The 26,217-nt window shown below is 45.6% G+C and overlaps 1 long non-coding RNA gene across 2 annotated transcripts in view; it reads left to right on the top strand.

Moving 5' to 3' along the window:
* Positions 1–233: 233 nt before the first annotated feature.
* The window catches only part of LOC143767721 (uncharacterized), a 31,049-nt gene continuing 5,065 nt past the window's right edge, over positions 234–26,217 (top strand). Inside the window, exon 1 of one of the 2 annotated variants that reach the window (XR_013213755.1) lies at positions 234–309. This is a non-coding gene — a long non-coding RNA (uncharacterized LOC143767721). Of the gene's footprint in view, positions 310–14,317; positions 14,383–26,217 lie in introns of those variants that run through there. The other variant, XR_013213756.1, reaches the window with a different exon arrangement.

Here is a 26,217-nt window from a genome sequence, read left to right as displayed (position 1 = left end):
TAATTGCAATGCAGATTAAGTGAGCATAGGTCTTGGACATGCTGGTTGTTCAAGAAAGATTCAGGGGAAAACCTGTTCTGGGTTGTTGTGTTTTGAAGATGACTGCAGTATGTTAGTGGTGCAGTCAGTTTCATTCCTGGCCCAAGTTTTCCATGTTCCTGAAGGCCACAGATTCTAGTTAAAAGCCCTGTAATATAGAGTTTGGGTGTGTCAGTGTCAGTCTGGTGTTTGGAAAACAGAGCAGCAGAGTGGAACACAGCACTTCCATTTTGGTCACACCTTCTGGCAGCAACAGCATAACTTCTATAGGTAATATCTTTATACCTTAGTATTTTAATAGTTATAGAAAGCTTACTGAGATTATGCTTGTTGCAGGGAGTTGCTTCATAAAAGAACAGTATTCAGGCTATATAACGGTTATTGGATCTTTACCAGTCCTTATACCCCCTTGGTTGCTAGTATAACTTCAGTTTTATACATTACTAGCAGGGAGGTTTTGTTTTGGACATACTAAGTGTTGGATTTTCATAACCATTTGCCCTTTATACTCCTGGGATATCTGCAGAGGCGTAGCTAAGGTTTTGATTCGGGGGGGCAAAGCTTCTGAGTGGGCCCCTAACCAGGTAACTTTGATTATAACTGGGTGACGCTCTCTAATGGTGGAGGAGAACCTCAGCAGATGACCACGCTATTATTGAAGATAATCTCTATATAAAGACCAACATGGATATTACCGCCATATGGTCAGTGGTAGATACCAGCCCTGCAGAACATGTAAGCGATCACAGCACAGTTACAGATAATGTCTTACCGCTGATGTCCTTTATGATGGAATTGATCACTTTTCACGTCTTTTCCATCTGGCCAAGACCGACATGACAACTTCTTCCAGCCACAACTCGTCTGCAGAGATTACAACAAAGACACGTTTCACTTCTAATATCCCAGCCCCAACACCATCTATTCCCAACCTGCACAAACTCCTCATTCTGCTGATACCCCAATACTGAGCCGCTGCTGCCTTATGTGTCCCTATTACTGCACCTGATATCCTAATACTGAGCTGCTGCTGCCGTATCTGTCCCTATTACTGCACCTGATACCCCAATACTGAGCCGCTGCTGCCGTGTCCCTATTACTGCACCTGCTACCCCAATACTGAGCCACTGCTGCCGTATGTGTCCCTATTACTGCACCTGATACCCCAATACTGAGCCGCTGCTGCCATATGTGTCCCTATTACTGCACCTGATACCCCAATACTGAGCCGCTGCTGCCGTATGTGTCCCTATTACTGCACCTTATACCCCAATACTGAGCCGCTGCTGCCATATGTGTCCCTATTACTGCACCTGCTGTGTGGTTCTCTGCACCCTCTAAAGTAATGCCGGGTGCATGTGCCCTAGAAAACAGTGCCCACATTTTGCCCCTAGAAAGTAATATTGCCCTGTGTACCCCTTTGATAGTCACAGTAACCTGAGTTCCTCTATAACAATAAGTGCCCACTTTACATTTAATAATGTCCTGAGTCTCCCCCCTGTACAGCTCCCCAGTATAATGCCCCCTAACTGTATAGTACCACCCACATAGTATACTGACCCCTTATTAGCCTCCAAACTGTTTAATGGCTTCAACACTGTATGATGGCGCTTTAACTGTAATCCCCACACTGTATGATGCCCCTTCACTGTAATCCCCACACTGTATGATGGCTCCATAGATAACCTCCATATAGTATAATGTGCCAGATAGTCCTCAATATATTCCAAGCCAGCACCCCCATAGGCAGACCCTGTAGTATAAGACAGTACTCCTATAGGCAGACCCTGTAGTATAAAGCAGCATCCCCATTGGCAGACCCTGTAGTATAAGACAGCACCCCTATCGGCAGACCCTATAGCGCAAGACAGTACCCCATAGGCAGACCCTGTAGTATAAGGCAGCACCCCATAGGCAGACACTGTAGTATAAGACAGCACCCCTATCGGCAGACCCTGTAGTATAAGACAGTACCCCATAGGCAGACCCTGTAGTATAAGGCAGCACCCCATAGGCAGACCCTGTAGTATAAGGCAGCACCCCATAGGCAGACCCTGTAGTATAAGACAGTACCCCCATAGGCAGACCCTGTAGAATTAAGCAGCACCCCATAGGCAGATCCTGTAGTATAAGGCAGCACCCTCCCATAGGCAGATCCTGTAGTATAAAGCAGCCCCCATAGGCAGATCCTATATATAAGGCATCTCCCTAATAGGCAGATGCTTTATATAAGGCAGCACCCCCCATAGCCAGATCCTGTATATAAGGCAGCACCCCCCCAATAGGCAGATCCTGTATATAAGGCAGCACCCCCCCCATAGCCAGATCCTGTATATAAGGCAGCACCCCTCCAATAGACAGATCCTGTATATAAGGCAGCACCCCCCAATAGGCAGATCCTGTATATAAGGCAGCACCCCCAATAGGCAGATCCTGTATATAAGGCAGCACCCCCAATAGACAGATCCTGTATATAAGGCAGCACCCCCCCAATAGGCGGATCCTGTGTATAAGGCAGCACTCCCCCCAATAGGCAGATCATGTATATAAGGCAGCACCCCCCAATAGGCAGATCCTGTATATAAGGCAGCACCCCCCCAATAGGCAGATCCTGTATATAAGGCAGCACTCCCCCAATAGGCAGATCCTGTATATAAGGCAGCACCACCCCCTAATAGTCAGATCCTGTATATAAGGCAGCACCCCCCCAATAGGCAGATCATGTATATAAGGCAGCACCCCCCCCAATAGGCAGATCCTGTAAATAAGGCACCTCCCCATAGGCAGATCCTGTATATAAGGCAGCACCCCCCCCTAATAGTCAGATCCTGTATATAAGGCAGCACCCCCCCAATAGGCAGATCATGTATATAAGGCAGCACCCCCCCAATAGGCAGATCCTGTATATAAGGCACCCCCCATAGGCAGATCCTATAAACAATAAATACTCACCTCTCTTCCTCCTTGTTTCAGCGGCACTCCCTGCTCCCGCTCATCTACTGACAGCAGGCGTTGGGCTGTGATGCCATCGCGCCCGCTGTCAGTGTGGGGGATGGTGGGAGAAGGAGCGCAGCGCTCCTTCCCTCATCAATGCTGTGAGCTGTATCGGCTAGATGCCGATACAGCTCATCTTGCGATAACGGGCAGGGGGCCCACTGCTGGCACCCGGCCCCCCGCCTGCTCAGGGGCCCCATAGTGTCAGAGCAGGGAGATTTATTCTCCCTGCTCTGCCGAAGAATGTAACTGCATCGACGTGCTGCGCGCACCAATGCAGTTACAGTAGCGTAGCTGCGGGTGGGCCCCCTCAGAGCGTGGGGCCCGGGGTGATGGCCCCCTCTGCGCCCCCCGGTAGCTACGCTACTGGATATCTGTAATCCCTTTTTTCCTCCTTTTCAACAATCTTTGCCTTGGTGCAGGCTCTTGGCTCTTTTTTGCTGTCTCCTTCCTCGTTTTTCCTGGAGGTAATTTCTTCATTCCCCTGCCTTTTATGTTCAATTTGTTATTGTTTTATATTTGTTACTAATAAAAATATTACTTTTATAATTTTTCTCTGTTTCTGGTCACTTCCTGCTGCTATGGCACATTTACATATCAGTGTGGTGTATAAAACATGTACCTATATATAAGGGAATCTCCGTATTATAGTATTCTCATATGTGTTCTTTTTTCTCCCTTTAATTTTTCACAGATTCTTACACGGTCCCCATCTCTCTATTGGGTGACCTGTTCGATATCAATTACTGGACAGAATAATTAGCGTCTCTTCTCTCCTAATCACCACATGACCATGATTTCTCCTGTCATTAATCAGAGACTAGTAATCCAGGAAACAGCTACATCTGCATGAATCTATTCAGAGCACAATCAGGGCACCTATTTCCATTCTTACTAGGTGACCCAATACCTAACAAGCAAGCAGTCTCTTAGCTGTTTCATTCAACATATGGCGGTACAGTAATAACAGCAAGCTCAGTTTAAACAAGGAAAGGAAACTATCGATCCAATTCCTACAGTATATCATATAGCCCAAATGACCACCAGCATACATACTGTATATACCTCTCAACCATGAAAATTCACTCATAGGCATATGTGCCATATGGCGTCATAATGGATATTTTAACTAGCAAATAGTAATTTACAGTAGTTTGTACTCCTCTAAAGGACCAGGTAGTCCACCGGTTCTCTTTTGGAGTTCCCAGGGTCCCATCAATGGTGGTGAATCATATCCCCTTGTCATGTGGTCCTTCTCATGTATAGTGCCTCCCAACACATTTTGTCATCTTTAGACTCATCAGGGGAATCGCGATATCTATCCTGTATAGATTTTTCAATCCGCGTGCTTCCGGCCGCCGGGTGTATCACTTCTGGTTATTGGAACGCACGCGATGTCTCATGGAACGCTCGTGTCACTTCCGGACATTGGAACGCAACCGGAGCCTGCTGGACCGCCCGCATCATGTCCGGTATGCGGAATCTATTACTTTTCTAACGCATAATCTATATTGTGGTGAGCGTATGGCCCATTACAAGGTACTAGAACATCATCTATACTATGGGAGCCTTATTAAATGAGTAATTATTTACATCGCTCATTTTAAAGTCTTTAACGCTTTACAGACAGGTTTGGGTTTTCTTACATTCCATATTCTCTTACACCTCAATGAATTAAGGTTTTTTGTATGTCTAGTTTACATCATAAACACGCAAAATGAGTGCATCCACCCCAAAGATATTATTATACCATCAAATATCAGCACAAGTGTATTTGGAAACACATGCCAGAATCTTTCCATTCACGGTCCTTAATTATTTTTGAACATACACTATGACACGACAGTACCCCTTTGGATATGTATGGAGTATGGAAAGACAGAAAAGGGTGCCACTGCATTCTATACCTATAAAACCCCTAACTATTATACATACTGACTATTGTGGAGGTTGGCTCCCTAGAACCTACGCAGTGGCGCCCCCACTCATCAGCCTGCTCTTAAAGGCCCTGTTGTGCATCTATGGCTAAAGGAAGAAAGAAAAGTTCAGTTGTTCATTAAGACCTTTTGGACTTGTGGTTTGTAGACAAAATATCCACATGCTCTCTCTGTAGGATACGCCTATCCCAATCACCTCCTCTTTGGGATTGATGAATTCTGTCGATTCCCCTAAATTTGACGGCTTTGAGATTCCACTATGCATCCTATTAATGTGATTGGCCACTGGAGTGTCCCTCTTATTAATAGTGTCTCTGTGATGTTCGCCTATCCTCCTTCTCAATTCCATGCTGGTTTTTCCTATGCACTCTAGGCCACATTCACAGGTCATTTTGTAAATTACTTCTCTGGACTTACAGTTAATGAACTGATATATCTGGTAGTTCTTCCCTGTCACATTACTGGTAAATTCTTTCCCTTGGAACATAGACCTGCTGTAATTACAGTTTCCACATTTATAGCATCCCTTTATCTGATCGCCTAACCAGGTAGAATAAAGGTACCATTACACTAAACGACTTACCAACGATTACGACCAGCGATACGGCCTGGCCGTGATCGTTGGTAAGTCGTTGTGTGGTCGCTGGGGAGCTGTCACACAGACAGCTCTCTCCAGCGACCAACGATCAGGGGAACAACTTCGGCATCGTTGAAACTGTCTTCAACGATGCCGAAGTCCCCCTGCAGCACCTGGGTAACCAGGGTAAACATCGGGTTACTAAGTGCAGGGCCGCGCTTAGTAACCCGATATTTACCCTGTGGACGCCGGGGGACGTGACAGACATCAGAAGGTGAGTATGTAGTGGTTTTTTTTTTTACTTTTACAATGGTAACCAGGGTAAATATCGGGTTACTAAGCGCGGCCCTGCGTTACAAGTGCACACATCGCTGGATCGGCGTCACACACGACGATCCAGCGATGACAGCGGGTGATCTGACGACGAAATAAAGTTCTAGACTTCTAGCTCCGACCAGTGATATCACAGCGGGATCCAGATCGCTGCTGCGTGTCAAACACAACGAGATCGCTATCCAGGACGCTGCAACCTCACGGATCGTCGTCGTTCTCGCTGCAAAGTCGCTTAGTGTGAAGGTACCTTTAGTTGGATGAGGAGGGGGGTAAAATGGCTGTGGACAATCCTATTTTTAATTGAGCGACCTCTCCTATAGGTAATCTGTGGTGAGGCTGTCCCCACGTCTTTAAGATCATTAACCATTTGGAGAATGGACCAATAACGTTGCATAATCTCTCTTAAATCTCTCGCTCCATTAGTATATCTTGTGATGAACCTAATGGCATTATTATCCTCTCTTTTTTGTACCGGAGTGAGTAATTTCTTTATGTCCCTCAAGAGGGATGATGTATAGGGCTCCTTCAAAACATTATCTGGGTAGCCACGCTCATGAAAACGCACTCTTAGGTCATTTGCTTGTTTCTTATATATCATTTAGTCTGAGCAATTTCTCCGAATTCATAGATATTGACCTTTCTGGATACCCCTCCTGAGGGGGGCTGGATGATTTGACTCCCACCTCAGGAGAGAATTGGATGCCGTTTGCTTTCTGTATGTGCTAGTAACCAGTTGACCCTCTTTTCCTCTCTCAATCAGAGCATCCAATCTGGAGGCGTTCATCTCAAATATGAAATGTACGCCTAGGTCATTCTTGTTCAGGCCTGTCTCAAAAGTGCCAAAACTGGCTCCTCTCCATATTACGAACACGTCATCTATGTAGCATAGCCACAATATGATGTTGTCTTCGGCTACAGACGTGGCATCCCCAAAAATGACATTTTCTTCCCACCAGCCCAGGAGCAAATTAGCGTACTAGGGAGCACAGGGACTCCCCATCACTGTGCCCCTGAGCTGCTGGAAATATTTGTTGTCAAAAAGAAAATAGTTCTTGTTGAGACAAAACTCCAAAGCTTGGATAACGAACCTATTATGCTTGCAAAATTGGCGTCCTCGCGTTTTCAAATAGTAATCCACAGCCATTTTACCCTTTTTGTGAGGGATTGAGGAATATAACACCTCTACGTCAATCGAGCACAATAACATGTCTGTATCTAGCTCAATATGATCCAGTTTTAAAAGGAGGTCCGTCTTGTCACGTGTATATAAACTAAGGGAAGTCACAAATGGTCTGAGGATTCTATCTACGTATAGGCCCAAATTATGTGTGAGACTACCAATTCCGGATACAATAGGCCTACCTTTAAGGGGTTAATGCCCTTATGGATTTTTGGTAGGCAATAAAATGTTGCTACTACCGGGTGGGCTGGTATAAGAAAATCTCTCTCATTGGTGTCAATCACTATTTTACGGAAGGCTTCCTTCACCAGATCTTTTAGTTCTCTATGATATACATCTGCTGGATTGGTTTCAAGTCTTTCATATCCCATATCCATTAGTAAAAGGGAGTAACATAGTTTTCTGTACTGCGGTACATCCATGACCACTATGTTACACCCTTTATCCGAAGGTTTGATGACCCTATTGCGATCTCTCTCAAGTTCACACAGGCTCTCCATCTCCGTTTTAGTAACATAGTAACATAGTTATTAAGGTTGAAGGAAGACTTTAAGTCCATCTAGTTCAACCCATAGCCTAACCTAACATGCCCTAACATGTTGATCCAGAGGAAGGCAAAAAAAAACCCATGTGGCAAAGAGTAAGCTCCACATTGAGGAAAAAAATTCCTTCCCGACTCCACATACGACAATCAGACTAGTTCCCGGGATCAATGCCCTATCAAGGAATCTAGTATATATAACCTGTAACATTATACTTTTCAAGAAAGGCATCCAGTCCCCTCTTAAATTTTAGTAATGAATCACTCATTACAGCATCATACGGCAGAGAGTTCCATAGTCTCACTGCTCTTACAGTAAAGAATCCACGTCTGTTATTATGCTTAAACCTTCTTTCCTCCAGACGTAGAGGATGCCCCCTTGCCTCGTCTCAGGTCTATGATTAAAAAGATCATCAGAAAGGTCGTTGTACTGTCCCCTCATATATTTATACGTTGATCACTCCTTAGCCTTCGTTTTCCAAACTAACTAGCCCCAAGTGTAATAACCTATCTTGGTATTGCAGACCCTCCAGTCCTCTAATAACCTTGGTCGCTCTTCTCTGCACCCGCTCTAGTTCAGCTATGTCTTTCTTATACACCGGAGACCAGAACTGTGCACAGTATTCTAAGTGTGGTCGAACTAGTGACTTGTATAGAGGTAAAATTATGTTCTCCTCATGAGCATCTATGCCACTTTTAATGCATCCCATTACTTTATTTGCCTTTGTAGCAGCCGCCTGACACTGGCCACTAAATGTGAGTTTGTCATCCACCCATACACCCAGGTCTTTTTCATTGACGGTTTTGCCCAGTGTTTTACAATTAAGCACATAGTTATACATCTTATTACTCCTACCCAAGTGCATGACCTTACATTTATCCCCATTAAAGCTCATTTGCCATTTATCAGCCCAAGCTTCCAGTTTACATAAATCATCCTGTAATATAAAATTGTCCTCCACTGTATTGATTACCCTGCAGAGTTTTGTGTAACCTGCAAATATTGAAATTCTGCTCTGTATGCCCCCAAGGTAATTAATAAATATGTTAAAAAGAAGAGGGCCCAATACTGACCCCTGTGGTGCCCCACTGCTCACCGTGACCCAGTCTGAATGTGCTCCAATAATAACCACCCTTTGTTTCCTATCCCTGAGCCAGCTCTTAACCCACTTACACATTTTCCCCTATCCCCATTATTCTCATTTTATGTAACAACCTTTTGTGTGGCACCGTATCAAAAGCTTTTGAAAAGTCCATATACACCACGTCCACTTCGTTCCCTTGGTCCAGTCCGGAACTCACATTTTCATAGAAACTGATCAGATTAGTCTGACAGGAACGATCCCTAGTAAACCCGTGCTGATACTGGGTCATGAGGTTATTCCTCTTCAGATACTCCAGTATAGTATCCCTTAGAATGCCCTCCAGGATTTTACCCACAGTAGAGGTTAAGCTTACTGGCCTATAATTACCGAGTTCAGTTTTTGTCCCCTTTTTGAGTATTGGCACCACATTTGTTGTACGCCAGTCCTGTGGTACAGACCCTGTTACTATGGAGTCTTTAAAGATGAAAAATAATGGTCTATCAATGACTGTACTTAGTTCCTGCAGTACTCGGGGGTGTATCCCATCCAGGCCTGGAGACTTGTCAAGTTTAGTGATTTTTAGACGCCGCCGTACTTCCTGCTGGTTTAAGCAGGTGACACTTAATGGGGAATTTTTGTTATCACTGATCATATTGTCTGCCATGGGATTTTCTTGTGTAAATACTGGTGAAAAGAAGTAATTTAGTATATTGGCTTTTTCCTCCACCATTTCACCCAGACTATTTTTAAGGGGGCCAACACTATCATTTTTTAGTTTCTTACTATTTATGTAGTTAAAGAATATTTTGGGATTATTTTTACTCTCTCTGGCAATGAGTCTCTCTGTCTCAATTTTTGCTGCCTTGATTTGCTTTTTACAGAACTTATTTAATTTTCTGTATTTATTTAATGCCTCCTCACTACCTACTTCCTTTAATTCTCTAAATGCTTTCTTTTTGTCCCTTATTGCGCCCCTTACAGCTCTATTTAGCCATATTGGTTTCCTCCTATTTCTAGTATATTTATTCCCATACGGTATATACTGTGCACAGGTCCTATCCAGGATGCTAATAAACGTCTCCCATTTTCTTTGTGTATTTTTATGTCTCAGGATATCATCCCAGTTAATTGCACCAAGATCTCTCGTCCGTGGAAAACTTGCCTTCCTGAAGTTTAGTGTCCTTGTAACCCCTCTACTACACATCTTAATAAAAGATATATGAAAACTTATTATTTTGTTATCACTATTCCCCAAGTGACCCCCAACCCTTATATTTGCTATGCGGTCTGGCCTGTTGGTTAATATTAGGTCTAGCAGTGCCCCCCTTCTTGTTGGGTCCTGAACCAGTTGTGAAAGGTAGTTGTCTCTCATAGTTGTCAAAAACTGATTACCTTTGCTGGAACTGCCGGTTTCTGTTCCCCAATCTATTTCAGGGTAGTTGAAGTCCCCCATAATAATGACTTCTCCTTGAGTCGCAGCTTCATCTATTTGCTTTTCGAGGATATTCTCCATTGCTTCCATTATTTTTGGAGATTTATAACAAACCCCTATCAGTAATTTATTATTTTTTCCCCCTCCCCTTATCTCCACCCACAGGGACTCTACATTTTCATTAAATTCACCTATATTATCACGCCGAATGGGTTTTAAGGACGATTTTACATACAGACACACCCCTCCCCCTCGCTTATCTGTACGGTCATTTCTGAAAAGGCTATAGCCCTGCAAGTTAACAGCCCAGTCATGGCTCTCATCCAGCCATGTTTCAGATATCCCCACCATGTCATAATTATGCTCCAACAACATTAGTTCTAATTCGTCCATTTTGTTAGCGAGGCTCCAGACATTACTATACATGCCCTTTATGTACCTCTATTCTTTCTTAAATTATTAATTGTTCTAACCCCACCCCCCATTCCACCCCCACTCCCAACTTCTTTATTTGTGCCCAGGTCACTATCTGCACTATCCTCCCCTCCTATAAAATGAATACCCTCCCCCAATCCCTAGTTTAAACACTCCTCCAACCTTCTAGCCATTTTCTCCCTCAGCACAGCTGCACCTTCCCCATTGAGGTGCAGCCCGTCCCTAGTGTAGAACCTGTAGCCAACTGAGAAGTCAGCCCAGTTCTCCAGGAACCCAAACCTCTCCTTCCTACACAAATTCTTGAGTAAGGTTGTGTATTCTCCTCTTTTTCTTTTTTTTTTTCAAGTTCAATTATGTCTCTAGATACAAAATTGAAAAATACATCAACCATACTTAAATCATTCATGGCTGCCGGCATCCGTTTGCTCACATTATTTAGGTCTGTAAATGGACCCTCTCCTATTTCATTTCGATCAGAGATCCCCCAAGTGGAACAAGAATCTGACATCACTCAGAAGGTCCTTCTCAATGCCTAGCTCAGCACAACATTTCTTATTCTCACGAATAAAGTTTTTTTTCCACTTTCAACAGCGGGCAAAAAGGTTAAGATCTTTTATTGCCTCAAAGGTCTCAAAATCAGTAGTAGGGACGAATGACATCCCTTTACTTAAAACTGCCATCTGTTCTTCTATCCTCTACACCCTTGAGTGGTTAATAACCTGACATTTTACGTGGGGTTTCGGGAGTTGAACCTGTTCCTGAGTGGGTATCCTAGATCTAAAAAACGTTCTCCCTGTGGTGACCCTCTATTGGCCCCTCTGCCTCCATGTGTTCCTCCTCTCCCTCTTTGTTTCCCCCTTGTGTTTTTGAATCTAGTGTCTGAGTCTGAGAATTCAGCTTCTGATGAGGATACGTCAGTCTCTTGTAGTCTAAATGGTTTGGGATTTGAGACCAAGTATGCTTTATTGTCTCGGAATTCTTGTAGGTCCCTAATGAAAAATTTGTGTTTGTTTTCTTTTAAATGATATCGAAACTTTTCTATGGTGTTTTGGAGACCTATTTCTTTGTCTGTAAATTCAGGCTCTGACGAAAACTCGCATTTTATAGAATAGATGTCATGATTCCCCTGATGAGTCTAAAGATGACGAAAAGCGTTGGGAGACACTATACATGAGAAGGACCACATGGCAAGGGGATATGATTCACCACCATTAATGGGACCCTGGGAACTCCGAAAGAGAACCAGTGGACTACTCGATCCTTTAGATGAGTATAAACTACTGTAAACTACTATTTGCTAGTTAAAATACCCATTATGATGCCATATGGCACATATGCCTATGAGTGAATTTTCATGGTTGAGAGGTATATCTGTATGCTGGTGGTCATTTGGGCTATATGATATACTGTAAGAATTGGATCGATAGTTTTCTTTCCTTGTTTAAACTGAGCTTGCTGTTATTACTGTACCGCCATATGCTGAATGAAACAGCTAAGAGACTGCTTGCTTGTTAGGTGTTGGGTCACCAAGTGAGAATGGAAATAGGTGCCCTGATTGTGCTCTGAATAGATTCATGCAGATATAGCTGTTTCCTGGACTACTAGTCTCTGATTAATGACAGGAGAAATCATGGTCATGTGGTGATTAGGAGATAAGCGACGCTAATTATTCTGTCCAGTAATTGATATCAAACAGGTCACCCAATAGAAAGACGGGGACCGTGTAAAAATCTGTGAAAAATTAAAATGAGAAAAAAAAAACCATATATGAGAATACTATAATACGGAGATTCCCTTATATATAGGTACAGTGGGGCAAAAAAGTATTTAGTCAGTCAGCAATAGTGCAAGTTCCACCACTTAAAAAGATGAGAGGCATCTGTAATTTACATCATAGGTAGACCTCAACTATGGGAAACAAACTGAGAAAAAAAAATCCTGAAAATCACATTGTCTGTTTTTTTATCATTTTATTTGCATATTATGGTGGAAAATAAGTATTTGGTCAGAAACAAACAATCAAGATTTCTGGCTCTCACAGACCGGTAACTTCTTCTTTAGGAGTCTCCTCTTTCCTCCACTCATTACCTGTAGTAATGGCACCTGTTTAAACTTGTTATCAGTATAAAAGGACACCTGTGCACACCCTCAAACAGTCTGACTCCAAACTCCACTATGGTGAAGACCAAAGAGCTGTCAAAGGACACCAGAAACAAAATTGTAGCCCTGCACCAGGCTGGGAAGACTGAATCTGCAATAGCCAACCAGCTTGGAGTGAAGAAATCAACAGTGGGAGCAATAATTAGAAAATGGAAGACATTCAAGACCACTGATAATCTCCCTCGATCTGGGGCTCCACGCATAATCCCACCCCGTGGGGTCAGAATGATCACAAGAACGGTGAGAAAAAATCCCAGAACCACGCGGGGGGACCTAGTGAATGAACTGCAGAGAGCTGGGACCAATGTAACAAGGCCTACCATAAGTAACACACTACGCCACCATGGACTCAGATCCTGCAGTGCCAGACGTGTCCCACTGCTTAAGCCAGTACATGTACGGGCCCGTCTGAAGTTTGCTAGAGAGCATTTGGATGATCCAGAGGAGTTTTGGGAGAATGTCCTATGGTCTGATGAAACCAAACTGGAACTGTTTGGTAGAAACACAACTTGTCGTGTTTGGAGGAAAAAGAATACTGAGTTGCATCCATCAAACACCATACCTACTGTAAAGCATGGTGGTGGAAACATCATGCTTTGGGGCTGTTTCTCTGCAAAGGGGCCAGGACGACTGATCCGGGTACATGAAAGAATGAATGGGGCCATGTATCGTGAGATTTTGAGTGCAAACCTCCTTCCATCAGCAAGGGCATTGAAGATGAAACGTGGCTGGGTCTTTCAACATGACAATGATCCAAAGCACACCGCCAGGGCAACGAAGGAGTGGCTTCGTTAGAAGCATTTAATGGTCCTGGAGTGGTCTAGCCAGTCTCCAGATCTCAACCCTATAGAAAACCTTTGGAGGGAGTTGAAAGTCCGTGTTGCCAAGCGAAAAGCCAAAAACATCACTGCTCTAGAGGAGATCTGCATGGAGGAATGGGCCAACATACCAACAACAGTGTGTGGCAACCTTGTGAAGGCTTACAGAAAACGTTTGACCTCGGTCATTGCCAACAAAGGATATATTACAAAGTATTGAGATGAAATTTTGTTTCTGACCAAATACTTATTTTCCACCATAATATGCAAATAAAATGATAAAAAAACAGACAATATGATTTTCTGGATTTTTTTTTCTCAGTTTGTCTCCCATAGTTGAGGTCTACCTATGATGTAAATTACAGACGCCTCTCATCTTTTTAAGTGGTGGAACTTGCACTATTGCTGACTGACTAAATACTTTTTTGCCCCACTGTACATGTGGAGTGTACAAAATAATTTTTGCACTATATTTTGCACCAGCACATGTTCTTTTTGCACTGTTTTTTTTGCACTTTGAAAGAAGGTTTAATGAGTTTAATAAAGGTTAAGTTTTAATTATATATACTAACCAGCTAACATCATTATGGTATAAAAAGAAAAAACACAGTAGTTTGACAATAAATGGCTTCACCCAACCACCAGCCATGAGTGGAGAAAAAGTTTTTGGTGTTATCATTCATATTCTCTGAAAAAACGCCAAGAAAGCAAAAATTCTGCTGAGGTATGTAAACTTTTGAGCACAGCTGTATATCTGTATATGTAAGTATATGTCACAGAGGTGCATAAATCCTCTTTTATAGTTAACAACTGTCCTTCAAGCCAGCATCCAGAGGTAAAGGGGAAGAATGGTAATGAGATCAACTTGCATTATTTGATTATTTCATCCATTTGCATTGTTTTTCCTCCTCTGTTTGCAAGTCAACAAGCTAGCTGGCCTGGAAAATGTGTAACCAACATATCAGCAAACATCATTACTCAATTATCCTGTGTCTCTGGTCATCCAGAATAACAGCACAATATGTAACATCAAATGTCAATTTACAAGTCAATATTACAGGTTTATAAGAACAAAACACCATGGTTACTTAACGGTAGCCATTTTTTCCTGAACCTATGGCAACAAACCTGAGAGAGTGATCTGCCCATCCAGGACAGGAAACCTACTGAAATAAAAAGGGCGGTACCTCACTTCAGTTGGATTACAGAGCATGAGAGGTCCTCTGGTTAATTTACACGGAAAAACAACACCACATTATATCAACAAAACACACCCAAACTATAGTGCACACCCAAGAGGTGAGAAGAGTGGGAATATACGGGTGCTATTGTAATAATATGCAGGTACTGAGTATGTCACCACAGAACAGACAGATCAACAGTTGAGGGGTTTAATAACAGGAATCAGGTTCTCCTCGCAGGGAGGAAGCAATGGGAAATAACTAGCAATAAAACAGGGCAAAAATGTGAGAGTAAAACAATGTAACAGAAGTAAGCAAGATTTCTTGAGAAAAGAACACTTCTCAGTCTGATGAGGACTTGCGCCAACGTAGGCGCCGAGAAACAGCAGCACTTGTCACCCCTCTGGACTGAGTAGTCTTTAGGAGCCTGCTGCCTGGGGTTTCGGGAATTAATGTGGTATGCACAGGCTCTGAGTCTTTAGCTTTTACAGCACAGCCAGGAATCAGGGGCTCTGCAATGTTAAGTCTCTGAACCAGGAATCGGGGGCTCTGCACTGATACTGCGGGGACCAGGGGGTCGAAGTCTCTGCACGGGCCAATGTCCCTACACGGGTCTCAAAGCGCCCCTCTCCAGTCACAGCAGAGTCTGATTTCAAGTACTCACAAGATGCAGTCTTTCTGGGCAGTCTCCCTGTATTTGTCCTCAGACTGGGAGCTCTCTCTCGGATTGCAGCTGCACCCTGCTCTGACCGCTGCTCATGCTGCTCTGTCCCTTGCGCCCGTGCCTTTCCTGCTCTCTGCCCGCTTCCTTCCTGTCCAAGTCTCTAAGTCTGCCCCCTGGGGAACCTGTAGCACAGCTCAATGGTTCCAGGCACAGAGCCGAGAAGGTAACCGCCCCCAGACTCTTCTTGTGTTTCACCTCCTTACACTATCATGGGTTCTGGAACAAACAGCTACTGGTAAGTAACCTTGGTGTTTTCCCTTCACCCATGACAACACACCTGAGAGATTTTTGGAGAAATAAATTTCTTAGGGAGTGAACACCGCTTGCAGCACCCTTCCACCAAAGTGTAGGTCAGCTGAGGAGGACAGATTCAGTCTGTAGTGCTTAAGAAAGTAGATGGTGAGCACCCCATAGCGGCCTTACAGATCTGATCAATCGATACCTCTGCCTTTTCTGCCCAGGAACTAGCCACTGCTCTGGTGGAGTGAACCCTGATGCCTTCAGGAACCAGAGCGCCACTCGCAGAGTAAGATAAGCTAATGGCCTCTCTGATCCATCTGGCAATGGTACCTTAAGATACTCCATAACCCTCTCTGCAACTCTAAAAGGCTATGAATAGGGACTGATCTTTCCTCCATTGACTAGTCTTGGACATGCACCCCAACATGGAACTCCTCATGTCTAAAGTATGGCATTTTTCCTCCCCTGGATTTTTAGGGTTATCACAGAAGGAAGGTAAGGTGATCTCCTGGCTTCTTTGGAATTTAAGAACTACTTTGGGGAGATAAGCTGGATCTGGTCTTAGAACCACCCTGTCCTCAAACACTTACATGTATGCGGGGCATATAGACAGTTTACACCGGCGATGTGCTGCTGAGAACAAGGATTTCTGTTCCCGCATAAACAATCCAATCACTCGATGAATAGGCAGCATTTTGCTTGTTTAGTATAATACACCCCATAGTCCTCCATATCTATGTATATAATTGTCTAATATATAAGGGTCACTTCCGTCTGTCTGTCCTGGAAATCCCACGTCTCTGATTGGTCGAGGCCGCTAGGCCTCAACCAATCAGCGACGGGCACAGTCCGGCCAAGAATTAGTCCCTCCCTATTTCCGTCCAGTCAGTGCCCGGCGCCCGCTCCATACTCCCCTCCAGTCAGCGCTCACACAGGGTTAATGGCAGCGTTAACGGACCACATTATGCCGCGGGTAACGCACTCCGTTAACGCTGTTATTAACCCTGTGTGATCAACTTTTTACTATTGATGCTGCCTATGCAGCATCAATAGTAAAAAAATTCTAATGTTAAAAATAATAAAAAAACAAAAAACCTGCTATTCTCACCTTCCGTTGTCTGCCGATGTGCGCGCGGCTGCCGCCAGCTTCCGTTCCCAGAGATGCATTGCGAAATTACCCAGAAGACTTAGCAGTCTCGTGAGACCGCTAAGTCATCTGGGTAATTTTGCAATGCATCTCTGGGAACAGAAGCTGGCGGCAGCGGCTCTCGCATCAGGACAGCTTCGCTGGACGACGGAGGGTGAGTATATAACTTTTTTTTTTTAACAGGGATATGGTGCTCACATTGCTATATACTACATGGGCTGTGTTATATACTATGTGGCCCGTGTTATATACTGCGTGGCTCATACATGCATATTCTAGAATACCTGATGCGTTAGAATCGGGCCACCATCTAGTATTATAATGTGCACCTCAGTCCTCCATATGGTATAATACACTCCTCAGTTCTCCATATAGTATAATACACTAGTCAGTTCTCCATATAGTATAATACACTCCTCAGTTCTCCATATAGTATAATACACTCCTCAGTCCTCCTTATAGTATAATACACTCCTCATAGTCCTCCATATATTAAAATAAACTGCTCAGTCCTCCATATAGTATAATGTACTGCCATTGTCATCGATGTAGTACAATTCACTTCCCATAGTATAATGTATTCCCCATAGTCCTCGATACAGTAAAATGCAACCCACATATAGTATAATGATGCTACTCCAGAGTATAATGCAGCCACCCCACAGAATATATTGGAGCCCCCTGAGTATAATGTAACCCCCCAGAGAATATAATGCAGCCCCCTCATATAGTATAATGCAGCCCCTGCATATATACGGTAGCCCCCTCATAGAGCATAATGTAGCCCCTCCATAGAATACAATGCAGCCCTCCTCATATAGTATAATGCAGCTCCACATAGAATATAACGTAGCCCCCTCAGAGTATGATGCAGTCACCCCTCGTAGAATATAATACAGCCCCCATAGAATATAATGTAGCCCCCAGAGAATGTAATAAGCCCCCTATAGAATGTAATACAGCCCCCCCATAGAATATAATACAGCCCACCTCCCCACAGAATATAACCCCCCTTGGAATATAATGTAGCCCCCATAGAATGTAATACAGCCCAGCCCCCATAGAATGTAATACAGCCCAGCCCCCATAGAATGTAATACAGCCCAGCCCCCATAGAATGTAATACAGCCCAGCCCCCATAGAATGTAATACAGCCCAGCCCCCATAGAATGTAATACAGCTCAGCCCCCATAGAATGTAATACAGCCAGCCCCCATAGAATGCAATGCAGCCAGCCCCCATAGAATGCAATGCAGCCAGCCCCCATAGAATGCAATGCAGCCAGCCCCATAGAATGCAATGCAGCCAGCCCCCATTGAATGTAATGCAGCCAGCCCCATAAAATGTAATGCAGCCAGCCCCCATAGAATGTAATACAGCACAGCCCAATTGCCCCACAATCCAGTTATCACTCACTGATATATAATAAAAAAAAACACACTCTCCTCACCCCTCCTCGTGCCCCGCGCTGCTCCCGGCTCTGGTCTCAGCAGCTGCAGTCTGCCCGGCCACACAGCAGGTGCGCGATGATATGACGTCATCGCGCACCCGCAGTGTCAGCGCGAGGCAGAGCGGGAAATGATGGGAGAGGGAGCAACAGCGGATGCTCTCTTCTCCATCATTGCATTCAACTGTACCGGCATGACGCCGGTATAGTTAATTGCGGGGCGGGCAATGGGGGGGTGAGTCGGCGCTGGCAGGAGGAGTCAGCCCTGGCGCCGCTGATAGCGGCAGCGGCCCACTCCTGGCACTGGCCCTGCTTCCTACTTTTCAACAGGGTGGAGACTAGCCCTGGTGAGAATCCCTGCCGACTCAAAACGCCCTCTCAAATTCCATGTTGTCAGATGGAAGCCCTTCACTTGAGAGTGGCACACCGTTCCCAGTAAGCAGGTCCGAGATCTCTGGTAGAATCCATGGATCAGTAACAGATATCTATCTTAGAAGGGAAAACCACGGTCTCCTCGGCCAAAATGGAGCAGTGAGAATTACTTTTGCCTGATCCTCTCTGATGTTTCTGACGACCATTGGAATCATTGCTATCGGGGGAAACACGTAGGCCATACTGAACTTCCAAGGTATCTGAAGGGCATCTACCGCAAATGGATTTTCCCTTAGGTCTAACGAGCAGAAGCTCCTCATTTTACTGTTGTGTAAACTGGCAAACAGATCTATCTCCCGCCTGCCCCATGCCTGCACTATTTGCTGGAACACTAGAGGATTTAGAAACCATTCTCCCTGCCTCAGTTTCTTGCAACTTAGGAAGTCTGCTTTCTATACCCCTTATGTGAAGTGCCGTATGAGATAGCAGGTGTTGTTCTGCTAGCTGGAGCAGGATGTCTGCTGCCCCCATAAGGGTATGGGACCTCGTTCCCCCCTGGTGGTTGATATGAGATACCACTGTGCTACCACAGTCGCACGACTGTTCGACATGACCCGGGCATGGCAATCTCAAAGGAAGGGAAGAAAGTGTCTTAAGGCTCTTTCCACAGCCCACAGCTCCTTTAAATTTGAATCCTGATTTCTTTCTAGAGACCAGGTTCCCTGCACTGATTAGTACCTCAGATGTGTACCACCAGGCAAGGGAGTCTCTTACAGCTAAGGAAAGATGTACTTTTCCCTCTAAATGCCATTTTAACGACCTCTGTGCCGACAGGACCTCCCAGTGTAGCAGCCTTAGGTGGAACTGTGCCCATCTTACTTCCGGTATGCAAGATGTTATGGATCCTCGTGAGGACATCACCTTTCTTAATGTCATTATAGGCTCCTGCATTGCCGATAGCCAAAATAATGAGCTTGGCACGATCTTGTCCTCAGGTAGGAAACAGACCTGGTGCTTGAAGTCCAGAACCAACCCCAGGAAGGATTGTATCTTTTCCGGTCTTAACTTGCGGCCACTGACAGACCAAATGGGAGGGCTGCATACTGATAGTGCCTGAACAGACAGAGCCACCTTTAGGAACTTCTGATGGTCACGTTGGATTGGGATGTGATAATAGGAATCTTTTAAGTCTATGACTGCCATGAAGCAATCCTAGAATAACAGTTTTATAGCCATGTTTACTGACTCCATTTTGAAAGAGTAATTCACAACCCATTGGTTGAGTTTCCTCAGGTTGACGATAGTCCTTAGAGAACCGTCCTGCTTCTGTATCAAAAAAGAGGGCGGATAAAATCCTCTTCCTAAAACTTCAACTGGGACTTCGTGCAGAACCTGCTTCTTCTACATCAGTCCCAAAATCTCCGCCTCCAGGGCTAGCTCCTGGAGATTTCCTGTGGGGTGCTAATATAAATGTCTGCCGGGGTGGATGGACTAAGTCTATCAATAGACCGTCCTTGATGACACTTAAGGTACCGTCACACTGAACAACTTAACAACGATATCGCTAGCGATCCGTGACGTTGCAGCGTCCTGGCTAGCGATATCATTGTGTTTGACACGCAGCAGCGATCAGGATCCTGCTGTGACATCGTTGGTCGGAGCTAGAAGGCCAGCACCTTATTTCGTCGCTGGATCTCCCGCAGACATCGCTGGATCGGTGTGTGTGACACCGATCCAGCGATGTCTTCACTGGTAACCAGGGTAAACATCGGGTTACTAAGCGCAGGGCCGCGCTTAGTAACCCGATATTTACCTTGGTTACCAGCGTAAAAGTAAAAAAAACCAAACACTACATACTTACATTCCGATGTCTATCCCCCAGCGCCGTGCTTCTCTGCACTGTGAGCGCCGGCCAGCCGGAAAGCAGGGCACAGCGGTGACGTCACCGCTCTGCTTTCCGGCCGCTGTGCTTACACAGTGCAGAGAAGCAGAACGCCGGGGGACAGACAGCGGAAGGTAAGTATGTAATGTTTGGTTTTTTTACTTTTACGCTGGTAACCAGGGTAAACATCGGGTTACTAAGCGCGGCCCTGCGCTTAGTAACCCGATGTTTACCCTGGTTACCCGGGGACCTCGGCATCGTTGGTCGCTGGAGAGCTGTCTGTGTGACATCTCTCCAGCGACCAAACAGCGACGCTGCAGCGTCGCTAAATGTGACGGTACCTTTAGGATCCAGTGACTGGGGGAGATGTTTACCAAGGCAGGAAGAGAGAGATCCTCTCCCCTACCTCTGACCTGATGTCATTGGGGGGGATTCTTTGATGAAGAGGGTCCCCTGAACAAATATCCAGACCCTTTCCTGTCTTTGAAGCCCCAGCTTCTAAGGCTACTTTCACACTTCCATCGGTACGGGGCTGTTGCCATGTGTCGGCCCGACGTACCGATGGACGTTGTGAAATAAATGAACAACGGGGCAGCTGATGCAGTTTTCCAACGCATCCGCTGCCTCATTGTAATGTCCGGGGAGGGGGGGCGGAGTTCCGGCCACGCATGCGCGGTCGGAAATGGCGGACACGACACACACAAAAAAAGTTGCATGGAACGTTTTTGTGCCAATGGTCCGCCAAAGCATGACGCATCCGTCGCATGACGGATGCGACGTGTGGCCATACATCGCAATGCGTCGCTAATGCAAGTCTATGGAGAAAAAACGCATCCTGCGGGCAACTTTGCAGGATGCGTTTTTTCACCAAAACGACGCATTGCAATGTACGTCACACGACGCAAGTGTGAAAGTAGCCTAAGATGTCCTCTAGTTTCTGACCAAAGAGAAACTGACCGTCACATGGAATGGAGCAGAGTCTATTTTTCGAAGGCATGTCTCTCTTTTAGCCACAAGGCCCATCTAGCCGCATTGGATAGGTTTGCTGCCAACCTCACCGAGTCGGCTGAGTAGTTTGCTATGAAGGCCGCTGCTCCTTGCCACATAGTCATATTGACCAAGATTTAATCTCTTGAAACCTTACTCCTCAGCTGTTCCTCCATCTGTTGCAGCCAGACCATAAGGGAACAGGCAGTACATGTCCCAGCTATTGCCGGCTTCAGACCACCTGCGGCTGCCTCCCAGTTGTGCCTAAGGAACCCATCTGCTTTTTATATAATCGGTCTCTAAGCGTGACGGAGTTCTCCAAGGGCAGGGACAATTTTTTAGAGGACTTAACTAATGCTCCATCGATCCTAGGTGTTTTATCCCAACCCTCCGAGTTGTTTTTCTCAAAGGGGTATCTCCTTTTGGAAGATGAGGGCAGGCTACCAGACCTCTCTGGCTTTTTCTACTCCTCTATGAGCATTTCTATCCTAATGTTTAGGGATGAGCAAGTATACTTGTTGCTCAGGTTTTCCCGAGCACGCTCGGGTGGTCTCCGAGTATTTATGACTGCTCGGAGATTTAATTTTCCTTACCACAGCTGGATGATTTGCAGCTACTAGAAAGCTTGATTACATGTGGGGATTCCCTAGCAACCAGTCATAAATACTTGGAGACCACCCAAGCATGCTCCGGAATACCCGTGCAAAAAGTATACTCCCTCATCACTATTAGCGTTAACTGGAAAGGTGCGCTTCCTTTTTTCCTCCAGGCCCCCCCAAACATAACATCCTCTAAGGATTTAGGTGTTTTTTCCTTTAGGCCCATAGTTGACCTGACTGCCATAACCAGTCATCCGTGACCTCAGCCGGAAGGCAAGGTCAACTGCCTACATCACTGTCTGAGGAGGTAAGGAGGATGGGGAGGAGGAGGAAGGGGACAGGGATTCCACATATTCCCCACCAGATTGCGAGGCCTCTAAAATCGTGACAAGCCCCCGAGCTCTCTTGCTTCCCTTTTTCAAAGCTGACTTTAGGGAACCTTTCACCTCCACCCTGATTATTGCCCTAAGGCTCGTGGCGAAGTCAGGGGTCTCTTCCGGTAGGGTTTACTGTATGCATTCAGCACAGAGATCCTTCTGCCACTGAACTGCCAGTGGGGTTTTACAAAGGGCACACTCTTTATTCTTTGTCTTGGCACTAGCCTTCCTAGGCCCCCAGTGATTAAGCAGAAAGTTCCCTACTAACAACAAAGGTAACATTCTTGTAGATTACTCACCACCCGCTAACAAACCAAGGGTAGCAGATACGGAGGCTGATCAGGGTTACAAACTATGTCCCTCCTGAATACCGAGGAGTCCCGCGATCTCTGGCCGGGACGGCTGCCACCACTCGAGCGGCTGCTCCTCTTAGTGCGCCCAAGCTGGTGACCAGGCATAGACACTGGTTAATGATCCTGCTGCTGCTGTAAGGGCTGCTGTCCACTGTGATCCTCCATAATGGAGAGCTTCGGACACAAGCGCCACTTCTGTGGTCATCTTATAAGGCTACGTTCACATTTGCGGTCCTCGCCGCAGCGTCGGGCGCCGCAGCGGCGCCGCATGCGTCATGCGCCCCTATATTTAACATGGGGGCGCATGGACATGCGGCGCACTTGCGTTTTGCGCCGCATGCGTCGCTGCGGCGCCCGCGTCGGTGCGCAGAGGACGCAGCAAGTTGCATTTTTGCTGCGTCCAAATTCAATGAAAAAAACGACGCATGCGGCGCAAAACGCAGCGTTGTGCATGCGTTTTGCTGCGTTTTTATTTGCGTTGTGCGTTGCGGCGCCGACGCTGCGGCGCACAACGCAAATGTGAACGTAGCCTAAGAGAGATTCATTGCGCTTCCTGCCTCCTCTGGTACCGATCCATGCACCTCTCTCCTCCAGCCACCCTGCCAGGATGTGCCCAGTATCCATGCACCCTGGCTGGATTTTTAGCCATGGAAATGCCAAATTGGCCCCAGCGCACACCCCCCGACGTCATGCGGGCACGCCCATTCCCAGTGTGCCTCGCGCACAATGTCAGAGGCGCACGCCCCGGTAGCCCAGCTCACTATGAAGCGGCGGTTAGCAGGAAGAGGGAGAGCAGCAGGGCAGCCGCAGAAGAGTCACTGGGCCCATGACTTAACCGCTCTTCGCCTGCATGTATGTCGAGGACCCACAGGACCTGCGGACAGTGCTTCCACCACCTGAAGGCCGGCATACAGGCGCTCTGCCTGTTCTTCCAGTGCCGGGACAGGCGTGGGGGAGTGGATAAGAAAGTCTTCAAACCGCCAGGTTATCAGGACAAGGATCCCTGTCAGGACAGGACACCCTACTGAAGTGAGGGAGATAAAGCAAGGCGAACAGCGGCGAAACGCATGTGCAATTGATCCACCAACACTCAGGTGAAGTATGCTTCATTTTAATTTTATAGCCCAGACACTTTATAGGGGTTACTGAGTATGGACTTAGTCCCCTGCCCAGGGAGAATTTATACTCATGAATTGGCCCTCATATGATGATTGAGGGTGACTCAGGCATACTGCCGGGACATATATGTATGGATTACTTGCACCTTATATACATGGGCTACCTCTCATGGGATCAATGTCATTAGGGCATATTGATTGAACAGAACCATATGTGCTACTTGCACCTGCGTTATGTACTGAGTGTTTTTCTCCCTTATTAGATCATACCTTGTGTGTGGTGGATTTTCACGTCCGGTGTCTTTTTGCACTTCGTATGTCTATGGCACTGTTACTACGTGACAGTGACCTGTGTTTTTAATCTGTTATTGTTGTTAATAAAGTTTGTCTTTATATTCTCCAAAAAAACTTCCAATTGGTCTCCTGATTTATATGAAGTGAGGGAGAGGTACTGCCCTTTTATTTAAGCTGGTTTCCTGTCCTGACTGGGTGGATCCCACTCTCAGGTGTGCTGTCATGAGTGAAGGGAAAAGTCTGTTTTCTTGAACAACCAGAAAAACACATTCACAAGTGATCATATATATTTAAAACAGTCAATGCCTCCTGGCTTACTGAAAATAGACCCCAGGTTGATTAAGATAAAATGCTGTGTCATCACAACACCCTTGAAGGCACTAGGTGGAGTGACTCATAAAAACACTCCTAAAGGCTTTGCACAAAGTACAAAGTCAGGAAAAAAATGATAAGGAAGATCAATCATACAGCCTTGAAGGCAACAACTGGATGGCCTCATTCAAATATTGAACATTAAAAACACTTTATGTGCTGCTGCCATCTGGTAGTGTGAAAAAGTGTGGGCTAATCCAGGCTTTATTAATTTTTTTGAATGAGCCTGTCAGCGTTCTCTGTTGACAAGCAAAAGCTCCTTTCTGCTATGACCCTTCCTGGTGGCATTAAAAACCCTCTCAGACAAGACGCAAACGGCAGGGCTGCCCAACATGTCTGCTGTCCAGCTTTGAGACCCAATAGTTGAAGGTAGCAGAGCAATTAGGGAGTGTGCTGGTTTGGTCAGCCAGGTATTGCCTGACGATTTTTAAAAATGTTTCCCTCCTTGTCAAAAATACCCGGTCATCAGGCTGGATGCTAGGATGGTGTAATGAAATTGGACCAGGCCTTTGACAGTGTACCCCTGCTTCTGCTGTGTGTCTCCCTCACCTCTCTTCCTTGGTTGGCCCCTGCAGCTAGTATTGTCTAATGGGAATTTTTTCAATATATTCTCCACAATAGCCTTCTGGTATAGCAGCATTTTAGAAGACCTCTGTGCCTCAGGAAGGAGAGATGCAAAGTTCTGCTTGTAGCATGGGTCTAGCAGGGAGTACGTGTTGGAGCTGGTATTGCACAACTGGTCTCTGCTGCTCACAAAGCCTTAGTTCGAACGCGTGGACACATCGCATAGCAGTCGCTGAGCTGGCACTTGCATGCGCTGCTGCAGCACTGCCAGAGCGTCAGCAGCTGTAGCAGGCTTGTGGAAATGGGCAGTGATGCAGCGTACTTTGATCAGAGGATCTGGCAAATCTGTCTGAATGCTGTGCTGGGAGCACAATTTGGAATTGCCTAATGATGGTGCATTATAATGTGCAAGGACAGGTGCAGGGTGGAAGGCATCTGCACCAGTGTCAAGAACAAGAGATTGGGAAGCACCTAGCAGAGGAGAAGAAGCTTAGATGACATGTGCTTAACCCCTTCACCCCCGGAGCTTTTTCCGTTTTTCCGTTTTCGTTTTTCGCTCCCCTCCTTCCCAGAGCCATAACTTTTTTATTTTTCCGTCAATTTGGCCATGTGAGGGCTTATTTTTTGCGGGACGAGTTGTACTTTTGAACGACATCATTGGTTTTAGCATGTCGTGTACTAGAAAACGGGGAAAAAAATTCCAAGTGCAGTGAAATTGCAAAAAAAGTGCAATCCCACACTTGTTTTTTGCTTGCCTATTTTGCTAGGTTCACTAAATGCTAAAACTGACCTGCCATTATGATTCTCCAGGTCACTACGAGTTCATAGACACCTAACATGACTAGGTTATTTTTCACCTAAGTGGTGAAAAAAAATTCCAAACTTTGCAAAAAACAAAACAAAACAAAATTGCGCCATTTTCCGATACTCGTAGCGTCTCCATTTTTCGTGATCTGGGGTCAGGTGAGGACTTATTTTTTGCGTGCCGAGCTGGCGTTTTTAATGATAGCATTTTAGTGTAGATACGTT

The sequence above is a fragment of the Ranitomeya variabilis genome, chromosome 4 (assembly GCF_051348905.1).
Source record: "Ranitomeya variabilis isolate aRanVar5 chromosome 4, aRanVar5.hap1, whole genome shotgun sequence".
NCBI classification, from domain to species: Eukaryota; Metazoa; Chordata; class Amphibia; order Anura; family Dendrobatidae; genus Ranitomeya; species Ranitomeya variabilis.
This window is presented reverse-complemented; position numbering and strand designations above follow the sequence as displayed.